Source organism: Salvelinus namaycush, chromosome 7 (genome assembly GCF_016432855.1).
Source record: "Salvelinus namaycush isolate Seneca chromosome 7, SaNama_1.0, whole genome shotgun sequence".
In the NCBI taxonomy this organism is placed as follows: Eukaryota; Metazoa; Chordata; class Actinopteri; order Salmoniformes; family Salmonidae; genus Salvelinus; species Salvelinus namaycush.
In genome coordinates, this window is record NC_052313.1 from 42,154,268 (window position 1) to 42,166,553 (window position 12,286).

Below are 12,286 nucleotides of genomic sequence, written 5' to 3' on the forward strand. Positions count from 1 at the left end.
ACTTTCTATTTCTCCTTGAATTGAATGAGTGTTATTTAGGAGCATATCCCTTCATTATTACAACAAACATGATATATGTTTTGCTAATAAAGGATGGAGGAAGAGGAGAACATGTAACAAGAGAAAGATGAGTATGATGATGGTGATGATATATATTTGTATACTATGTTATAGTAGTAATATTATGAAGGTGATGTTGCGATGATGCTGCTGATGAAAATGTATTATTTGGTAACACTCCAAACATTACAGGGAACCCCATATTGTTTCACAGCATGAGCTCTTGCGGTAGGAGGCTACACATGGTCAACGGTGAAGTATGAGGTGTCAGTTAAGACTATTTGCGATATTCAAACAACAGTTTCATAAAATGCTATTCAGCAGTATGGTAAATACTTCTAAATTAATTGCACATGAATACAACCATTTACACATCATGTAATGGATACGACAAGTAAGGCATGACTTCAGAAAGTATTGGAAACCCAATACGATGACTTGTGTGCTTCATCAATTAATGGGTTATCATACATAGACCCTACTGTATCTTGGCATCTCTCTCGTTTAACGAAACGTAAAATAGTTTAGAAGCTTGACATACCTTACAAGGGCTTGTGAACACCTAATCAAAATGTTGAAAACCTAATCAAAATGTTGACCACGTCCCAAAACGTAACCGAAACTTCGGAACGGGCTTCGGACGTTGCTCTTTTACAGCTCACTTACATGAGTGCTCGTTCTGTAAAGTGCTCTGCTCAAACTGGGGCTTGGAGATTGCCGACGTCATCAAGGGGGAGGAGACTGGAAACGGAGGCTAAACGAATTAATCATCATTTAATCGTATAGTCTCTGAATCTGTAATGATGCTGATTAGAGCTATAAATATGTTACAATAGTATGCGCAATGTCATCATTGATCCTAATATCGTTATTGCTGTGTAATTATTTTTGTGTAACAACTTCATAATAACTCATTGTTCCTACGAGGCTACAAGAGAGAAGAGAGAGAGAGAGAAACAGGGCGAAAGACTAATATAATTTTCTCTCTGGAATCTTGTGTGGTTTTGGTGGTTGATAATCCCTATTGATTTCAGTTTTGTATGCCATTTAGCCAGTAGTTCTGAAAGTCGTGCTCACAAGCAAAAAGCTGTCCCCTGAAAATGGCCTATTACTTCACATACAGTGCCTTCAGAAAGTAATCATACACCTTGGCTTATTCCACATGTTGTTGTGTTGCAGCCTGAATTTAAAATGGATTAAATCACAATACCAAAAAATGTCAAATAGAAAACATGCTTTTATTTACATAAGTATTCACACCCCTGAGTCAATACATGTAAGAACCACCTTTGGCAGCGATTAAGTCTGTAAGAGCTTTGAACACCTGGATTGTACAATATTTTCACATGACTATTTAAAAAAAATCAAGCTCTGTCAAGTTGGTTGTTGATTACTGCTAGACAGCCATTTTCAAGTCTTGGAATAGATTTTCAAGCCGATTTAAGTCAAAACTGTAACTAGGCCACTCAGAAACATTCAATGCTGTCTTGGTAAGCAACTCCAGTGGATATTGTGTTTTGTCCTGCTTGTCCTGCTGAAAGGTGAATTTGTCTCCCAGTGTCTGTTGAAAAGCAGACTGAATAAGGTTTTCCTCTAGGATTTTGCCTGTTCTTAGCTCTATTCCATTTATTTTTATCCCTAGTCCTTGTCGCTCGCTTTGAGGACAATACAGTGCCACTGACACGGCCCGCTACCAAAACCTGCGGGCTCTCCTTCACTGCAGCCGAGGTGAGTAAACCATTTAAACGTGTTAACCCTCGCAAGGCTGCAGGCCCAGACGGCATTCCCAGCCGCGTCCTCAGAGCATGCGCAGACCAGCTGGCTGGTGTGTTTACGGACATATTCAATCAATCCTTATCCCTGTCTGCTGTTCCCACATGCTTCAAGAGGGCCACCATTGTTCCTGTTCCCAAGAAAGCTAAGGTAACTGAGCTAAACGACTACCGACCCGTAGCACTCACTTCCGTCATCATGAAGTGCTTTGAGATACTAATCAAGGACCATATCACCTCAACCCTACCTGACACCCTAGACCCACTCCAATTTGATTACCGACCCAATAGGTCCACAGACGACGCAATCGCAACCACACTGCACACTGCCCTAACCCATCTGGACAAGAGGAATACCTATGTGAGAATGCTGTTCATCGACTACAGCTCAGCATTTAACACCATAGTACCCTCCAAACTCGTCATCAAGGTCGAGACCCTGGGTCTCGACCCCGCCCTGTACAACTGGGTACTGGACTTCCTGACGGGCCGCCCCCAGGTGGTGAGGGTAGGTAACAATATCTCCACCCCGCTGATCCTCAACACTGGGGCCCCACAAGGGTGCGTTCTGAGCCCTCTCATGTACTCTCTGTTCACCCACGACTGCGTGGCCATGCACGCCTCCAACTCAGTCATCAAGTTTGCGGACGACACTACAGTGGTAGGCTTGATTACCAACAACGACGAGACGGCCTACAGGGAGGAGGTGAGGGCCCTCGGAGTGTGGTGTCAGGAAAATAACCTCACACTCAAAGTCAAAAAAACAAAAGGAGATGATTGTGGACTTCAGGAAACAGCAGAGGGAGCCCCCCCTTATCCACATCGACGGGACAGTAGTGGAGAAGGTGGAAAGTTTTAAGTTCCTCGGCGTACACATCACGGACAAACTGAATTGGTTCACCCACACAGACAGCGTGGTGAAGAAGCCACAACAGCACCTCTTCATCCTCAGGAGGCTGAAGAAATTCGGCTTGTCACCAAAAGCACTCACAAACTTCTACAGATGCACAATCGAGAGCATCCTGTCGGGCTGTATCACCGCCTGGTACGGCAACTGCTCCGCCCACAACCGTAAGGCTCTCCAGAGGGTAGTGAGATCTGCACAACGCATCACCGGTGGCAAACTACCTGCCCTCCAGGACACCTACACCACCCGATGCCACAGGAAGGCCATAAAGATCATCAAGGACAACAACCACCCGAGCCACTGCCTGTTCACCCCGCTATCATCCAGAAGGCGAGGTCAGTACAGGTGCATCAAAGCAGGGACCGAGAGACTGAAAAACAGCTTCTATCTCAAGGCCATCAGACTGTTAAACAGCCACCACTAACATTTAGTGGCTGCTGCCAACATACTGACTCAACTCCAGCCACTTTAATAATGGGAATTGTTGGAAATTTATGTAAAAATCTATCACTAGCCACTTTAAACAATGCCACTTAATATAATGTTTACATACCCTACATTACTCATCTCATATGTATATGTATATACTGTACTCTATACCATCTACTGCATCTTACCTATGCCGTTCTGTACCATCACTCATTCATATATCTTTATGTACATATTCTTTATCCCTTTACACTTGTGTGTGTATAAGGTAGTAGTTGTGGAATTGTTAGGTTAGATTACGCGTTGTTTATTACTGCATTGTCGGAAGCACAAGCATTTCGCTACACTCGCATTAACATCTGCTAACCATGTGTATGTGACAAATAAGATTTGATTTGATTTGATTTTGATAAGCATAAACACAACATGACGCAGCCACCACCATGCTTGAAAATATAAAGAGTGGTACTCAGTGATGTGTTGTGTTGGATTTTCCCCAAACTTAACGCTTTGTATTCAGGACAAAAAGTTGATTTCTTAGCAACATATTGTGCAGTATTACTTAAGTCCCTTGTTGCAAACAGGATGCATGGTTTGGAATATTTTTAATTCCGTACAAGCTTCCTTCTTTTCACTCTGTAATTTAGTTTAGTATTGTGGAGTAACTACAATGTTGTTGATCCATCCTCAGTTTTCTACTATCACAGCCATTAAACGTTGTAACAGTTTTAAAGTCACCATTGGCCTCATGGTGAAATTCCTGAGTAGTTTCCTTCCTCTCCGGCAACTGAGTTAGTAAGGACGCCTGTATCTTTGTAGTGACTGGGTGTATTATTACCCCATCCAATGTGTAATTAATAACTTCAGCGTGCTCAAAGGGATATTCAATGTCTTTTTTTGTATTTTTTTACCCATCTACCAATAGGTGCCTTTCTTTAGGAGGCATTGGAAAACATCCCTGGTATTTGTGGTTAAATCTGTGTTTGAAATTCACTGCTCGACTGAGAGACCTTTACAGATAATTGTATGAGTGGGGTACAGAGATGAAGTAGTCATTCAAAAATCATGTTAAACACTGTTATTATTGCACACAGTGAGTCCATGCAACTTATTATGTGACTTGTTAAGCACATTTTGTACTCCTGAATGTATTTAGACTTGCCATAACAAAGTGGTTGAAGACTTATTGACTAAAGACATTTCATTTTCAATACATTTGTTTACATTTTTGTTTTTGCATACCTCCACTTTGACATGATGGAGTATTTTGTGTATGCCAGTGACACAAAATCTCAGTTGAATCCATTTAAAATTCAGGCTGTAACATAACAAAATGTGGAAAAAGTCAACTTTCTGAAGGCAGTGTATGTGCAGATATTTCCACCATGTTATTGCTGTCTCTCTCGCTCTGCTGTGGGTGCATCATGTGCATCTTGCTAGCTGTCACTCATATGGCGAGGGGCTGAAGCTCATTGGTTAAACTCGAATTGCTACGGGCTGGCCCACTTGAGGGAAAGTGTAGTGAAAATGGCGCAGCACAGTTTCTAGAATAACATTGCTTTCAAACTAGGGATTTCGTGGCTAATTGAGGTTAAACAGTAACTCTGCCAACAGATTGTGAATGTATGAACCACACATTGAAACATCCAGCCCAAAGAGGGAGGTTTAAAAAATACTTAGTACTCGCCAAAGTCCTGGAGTATGTCTGTAAGTACAGCCTACCATAACTGGCTGTGAGGTTTAGGCCTTCCTCCAGCTAACAGAAGTTACGCCCAAGTCACCTAACTTCAGCTTCCTGGAATGTGAGCAGCACTGACTCAGACTCTACTTGGTTGTACATTCATTACCTTATCTGGCACTTTGTTAGAGGGTGTCAAGTTTTTGGTTGTTGTCTTCTGGAAAGAGTTGTGTACAGCGTTGGGTAGGCTACTCACTGGGAAACAAATGCACAAATAGCAGACAAGAGAGCTTAGATATCAGGATAAATTATGCCAAACAACTTTATAAAAAGCAGAGGAGAGCAGGACCAAGTGATGTGTTTATTATTTGGATCCCCTTAGCTGTTACAGTCACAATACTACTCCTATCCACCTGTGTGTGTCCTGGAACCACAGTGAGTCTATACTGTTTATATTCATCAAGTCTCCTCAGGTTCCTGTGCTATTGGGGGTTTTCTTGGCTCCAGTGCCACAATCTCCTTATCAACTGGACTGCTGGTACTATTGTGGGCTGTAGCCTATTCTGCCAGGCCCATTGCCTGAAGTCGGCGCAGCCTGCCCCGGGATGTCTTCCTGCGGGCTCGGGAAGAAGCCTTGAACCTCTCCACCATTCCCGCGGAGTACCAGGATCTCCGGGAGGTTTTCAGCAAGGCCCAGGCCACTTCGCTTCCTCCGCATCGACCCTATGACTATGGGATTGACCTGCTCCCGGGCACTACATTAGCCCGGGGATGCCTGTATTCACTGTCGGGTCCAGAGACCAAGGCTTTGAGGACATACATCGAGGACTCTCTGGCTGCAGGGGGTATCCGTCCTTCTGCCTCCCCCGCCGGCGCAGGGTTCTTCTTTGTGGAGAAGAAGGACAAAACTCTGCACCCATGCATCATCTACCGGGGCCTCAATGACATCACGGTTAAGAACCGCTACCCGCTACCACTCATCGCCTCGGCTTTCGAGCCGCTCCAGGGGGCCACTATCTTCTCTAAGTTAGACCTGCGGAACGCCTACCACCTGGTATGGATACAGGAAGGTGATGAGTGGAAGACAGCCTTCAACACTGCTAGCGGACACTATGCATACCTGGTGATGCCATTCGGTTTGACCAATGCTCCTGCTGTGTTCCAGGCCCTGGTTAACGACGCTCTCCGTGATATGTTGAACCAGACATCCTCGTCTTTTTCAGCTCGGGTCAAGAACACGTTCTCTATGTCTGACAAGTCCTCCATTGTCTCCTGGAGAACCAGCTGTTTGTCAAAGCCAAAAAATGTGAGTTCCATCGTTCCACCATCTCCTTACTTGGATACTTCATCGCTGCTGGAAATGTGCAGATGGATCCAGGAAAGGTGAGAGCGGGGGTGGATTGGCCAAAACCCACATCCAGAATGCAGCTACAATGTGTCTTAGAATTTGCCAGGGGGGGGCCCAGCTAACCCGGATATTTGTCCCAGACGCTACCCGCTCTCAGGTCCTGGAATGGGCTCATTCCTCCAGGCTTGCCTGCCACCCTGGCTCCCGTCGGACTCTGGCCTTTGTGCAACAATGCTTTTGGTGGCCCACCATGGTTCCCGGACGTCTCCGAGTTTGTCGCCGCCTGCACTGTCTGTGCTCAGAACAAGACTCTTCAGCAAGCTCTGGCTGGCCTCCTTCAACCTCTTCCTGTCCCTCACTGTTCCTGGTCACATATACCCCTGGACTTCGTCACTGGTCTCCCTCTGTCTGATGGCAACACCACTATCCTCATGGTGGTGGACAGATTTTCCAAAGCCGGCAATTTCATTCCCCTTCCAAAGCTACCTTCAGCCAAGGAGACCAGCTTATGGTGCAGCATGTCTTCCGGATCCATGGACTTCCGGTGGACATGGTTTCATACCTTGGTCCTCAGTTCTCGTGCCAGTTCTGGAAGGCGTTCTGCACACATTGGGTCATCGGCCAGCCTGTCCTCCGGGTTTCATCCCCAATCCAATGGCCAGTCGGAGCGTGCCAATCAGGACCTGGAGACGACTCTTCGGTGCCTCGTCTCGGCCAACCCCACCACCTGGAGCCAGCAACTCGCGTGGGTGGAGTACGCCGGATACACCCTTCCCTGCTCAGCCACTGGGCTCTCGCCCTTCGAGTGTTCCATGGGTCATCAGCCCCCGCTCTTCCCGGAGCAAGATCTGATCATGTCAACATCTTACTTTCAAAGTCTTAGCTAGCAGTCATCATCATGAATCAAGTCGACATACTACTGTAAAATCCTTTCTAATCCTTGTCATATGAAGATAAATAACGAAGAGAAATTATAGATAAAACGTGTCGGTGTTCATCGGCCATTGGACATAAAGATTACACAACAAGTTGGAAATCGCAAATGCAACAATGAGTGGTTTGGAAGGAATCAGTGGCAAACTGCAAGCACTGCAAAGCAACCACTAACGTTAGCCTGCTATTCAATGGTGGCTGTGTTTTTTTCCAAGTTCCCACCATAAATCCAGAGAATGTCAGACTTCGACAAAGTTTGATGACAAAATGTGCCCATAAAGGACAGAGTGGTCATAAAGGACAGAGCGCCACCTTCATCAGGTGAGTCCAAAAATGTCTTGTATGCTGCTGCATAAATTATGTAATATGCAAGGGAGATATGTATACTGTAGCTAAGAAAGTAATACTAAGTGTATGTTGTGTAGTAAGCTGTTAGTAGCCCATGTGCCTCACCCTAGTAATTTGGTCTATTTTCACCATTGCGTTTTTTTTGTACAGCTTTGACAGTGCTACTGATAGTAATGGTGGCGCTTTGCTTGCACGTGGAAATTCAGCACACACAACATTCTATAATAGAATTGTGTAATTTACGTGTCAAATTAAAAGCTTATTTAACTCGTCAAATAGTGTTATATGACGTAGCTTTTTGACACGCAAATACCCAAACGGCGTTCAATGTGCCTCACCCTAATCATTTGGTCTATTTTCACCTCTTAATTTCGCCTACTGTTCTAACTTGGTGGTGCCCATGTAGCCTATAACCTGTTTTAGAGAAATACAATCATTGAATATTGTAAGAGCTTTCGTTGTCTGTTTATATGCCCCTTTATTTATCCTAGGGTTCTGACTTGTTGTACAGGGAGTACACTGTAAAAACGGCCCATGTTCTGAATTCTGTCGCTGTACATTTAAAAAGTGCTGAACAAATAGTTATATTGACTACGTCCGTCGTTGCTCGCTCATTAATGTCTTCATCGAAATTACGGATTGCCTCTTATCCGCTTGTCGTCCCCTTATGCCATAGTTTGTACATCTCAATTGTCAGAAGAAACCACATTTGTTTAAGGAAGTCAGCCAAATCAGCTGTTTTTTCAAAAGGCAGTACATTTTGCTGAATGAACTGTTTTGCTGCCAGACAAGGCTCCGCTGAAAGCCAGGTGTAGCACTGGTGAGGTGTTTGGACTGCTATTGGGGCCCTAACAGTTTGTGGGCACCGTTTGTCACAGTTATAGTGCCATTCATGTATTGTTTAGTGTTGTGTTGAGTAGTGGCTTTGCTGGCATGCATCCCACATGTATGATTTTTTTTTGCCCCACCAAGATTTACATGCTAAAATCGCCACTGGCATGACGCTAGTCATCTTTTGATGGTCATATCCACATGCTGTAGGTTTGAAAGCAAAACAGCAAAACAGCAATAGCACTTGTACAATCTAATAGAAATGCCTACTCATAGGATTCTACTGTTACTGGACTAGATGAACACCAATCTATCATATCTATTGTAACACACCGAGTGGGATGGCAGCTCTCTGGGCTGGCTGTGGAGTGAGCCAAGAGAAAATCTCCTTTGAAGTCCAATCCATGCTCTTCTGGTTCCCATGGTACTAGATAGATACCCAAACACTAATTGACCAACACCGTTGGTCAGCTCAACTCATCTGCCCTGACACTGTATCCTTTTTGTACAAGAGCTATTGCTGTTTTGCTATCAAACATACCGCTTGTGGATACGATAATCAAAAGATGACTAGCATCATGAGAACATTTGATATAACAACTGCCATGAGTTGAGTACATGTACAGTATTTACAGCTTATACTGCCCAGATAGACTACACTGCTTCCCACATCTGTCTGTCTCCTACATTTTCATAAGAACATGTTGTTGAGGGGAATCATAAATGCATAATAAAAAAATCCCCATCAAAATCCGTCAGTTTAAGCTAGCAATATCTGGTGTTTTGCATGGGCTGCATCTCAATACACTTGGTCTGCGTTTGTGAGGCAGGTTGGAAGTACTGCAAAATTCTCTTAAACGACGTTAGAGGCGGTTTCTGGTCGAGAAATTAACTTTCAGTTCTCTGGCAACAGCTCTGGTGGACATTCCTGCAGTCAGCATACCAATTGCATGCTCACTCAAAACTTGAGACATCTGTGGCATTGTGTAGTGTGAAAAAACAGCACATTTTAGAGTGGCATTTTATTGTCCCCAGCACAATCCCTAGCACAAGGTGCACCTGTGTAATGATCATGTTTAATCGTCTTCTTGTTATGCCACACCTGTCAGGTTGATGGATTATCTTGGCAAATGAGAAATGCTCACTAATAGGGATGTAAACAAATTTGTGTACAACATTTGAGAGAAATAAGCTTTTTGTACATATGGAACATTTCTGAGATCTTTTATTTCAGCTCATGTTGCGTTTATATTTTTGTTCAGTATAATATGACCACTCTGTGAAAAGATGAGACTCTCATGAAAACGATGGTCCATTTTGCTCTACGACCCCTACAAGCCCCACGGGACTCGTCTGAAGGTAACCCATACAAAGGAATGGACGTTTTGAGGTAGTTTTGTGCCAACAAAAATAAGTGGTTTTTTTTAAACAAAAATATTTTCGGAGATGTAGGACGGACACTTCAAAACCTTACTCGTTATGATAAATGTTTTGACTGTCTTTTTTGCCATTTATGAATGTGTTACTCAATATGTTTCTATGGGCTATAGTAGTAAAGACAAAATTCAATATTTTATCAAATAATTGTTTCATATTTTTTGATGATACCTAAAGGAGTAGCAAAATTCTAAAACAATTAGCTAAATGATCCATGGTACGATCTCACACACACACACACACACACACACACACACACACACACAGTCAAAATAACTGTGTGTAAAATAGCTCGATCCGTTCAGACATAAGTTCAGCTCAGGATGTGACAACACATTCACATTAATGTAACCTAACGCACATTTACTGTAAAAATACACACCCCCTCTTACTGGTCATGTTGACATACTGCAGAGACTCTATGCATTCAATGGTGGAGGTCATTTGACATTCATTACAACACAGTAATACCTGGGAGAACTAATAATGAGCAGCAAACAGACGCAACCTGTGCATTCACTATTAATTGGCAACAACGCTGTTAGCCGCTCTGTTGCAGGTGAGATCAGTCAAAGACATGGAATAGCTGTCTGAGCCTCACACTAGGGAAAGGGGGATACCTAGGCAGTTGCACAAGTGAATGCATTCAATCGGAATGTGTCTTTCGCGTTTAACCCAACCCCTCTGAACCAGAGAGGTGCAGGGGGGTTGCCTTAATCGATGTCAACGACTCGGGTACGCTAACAGCATAACAAACAAGATAACATCTTGGAATGTATGCATTTATTGGAGACATCAAACATCACACAATAGAGTAGAGTCATCAAATTAACATGGAGCAGTGAGAAAATCGTTACTAAATGAGCCGTTTGACAGAGTGCTGAGTCCTATTCCTTAAGTAGTGCACTACTTTTGACCAAGGCTCATAGAGCTCTGGTCAATATAAGTTTACTATATAGGTTATTAGGTGCCATTTGGGACTCAAGCATCATATCAATCAATCGGTATGCCTTTGCCTCATTAGATAAGGAAGGCAGGCAGCTAGGCCTTCAAACGGATTAGTCATACAGTCAATCGTATGACATTTATGAGCATTTGTCACCATATCAATTAGGGTTCACTCCATGGTATTCATCATACGTAGGACACACAAAAAACAGCTTATTTGCTCAAGTGGACAAGATGGGGCATGTGCATTGACTAATTTAATCAGCGGACTTGCCCTCTGGCATGGACACACACACACACACACACACACACACACACACACACACACACACACACACACACACACACACACACACACACACACACACACACACACACACACACACACATTCGCACACACACACATACACAAACACACGCATGCACAGATTAAAATATTCAATGTAATGAGATAGGGCTTCCACTTTTGGATTTAACCCACATCAATTAATTTAGACTGAGTGCAAACTTTTAATGAGTGAGCTGCAGTAAGTGTCTGCCTAGAGCCGGGGGGCGGCAGGTAGCCTAGTGGTTAGAGCGTTGTGCCAGTAACTGAAAGGTTGCTAGATTGAATCCCCGAGCTGACAAGGTAAAAATCTGTCGTTCTGCCCCTGAACAAAGCAGTTAACCCACTGTTCCTAGGCCGTCATTGTAAATAAGAATTTGTTCTTAACTGACTTGCCTAGTTAAATAAAAAAAGAGCCACAATTATGTCTCTCGTTCCAAATGCTACCGCTTTTACAGCAGAGAGGACTGCTATGACTTGATGAGCTGTGCTGACTCATTAGACAACACATCAAATCCATATTTTATAGCTGGGAGAAAAGTCAGCTCTTCTTTTTAATCTACCGACAGAAAAAAAAAGCTCTTGTTAATATCATCACGCATAATAATATTGCAGTGTTCATATCAGAGAAAATGTTCAGTGGCAGGACTGATCGGAAGATAATCTGATCTGTTGAAGGGAAGTCAGTTCAGTAGGTACATTTCCTAGTCTGTATCTGAGAAATGCCCCACTAATCGAATCCCTAATCCACAGATAACCATCTGCCTTCATTGCGTTATTCTTTTAGAAAGCAAAAGCTAAAGTACTAGGAAGTGCTACACGCCAACCCTACTAACAACACACAACATTGTCACAACATTGCAAATAGGTGGTGAGAAGGTCATGACCACAACAGTGTGGCAACGTTGGAGCAACCTAACGTTGTTATAAGGTACTTTAGCTGGAAATCATAAGGCCCAGATTCAGTTATACTCTGGTTACCCAGAGGTCACAGGGTTTGGCACCCTCTATCTCCATGGCAACCCACCTGGCCAATTGAATGATTCTTGGATTACGCCCTCTTCACCCTTCCCCCGGGTATCCTGCAGGTACCTTGGAGACGATAAACGTATAAATCATGATATTTATAGTGTCACTGGAGATGTACATTCTGTTTTACATGGTAAATAACTGAATAAAGATTAAGAGGAAGGTATATCTAGCTAAATAGATTCACGTTCAGCACTTCATCATGTGAAAATAAAACTGGGTGTTGAATAATACATTCATG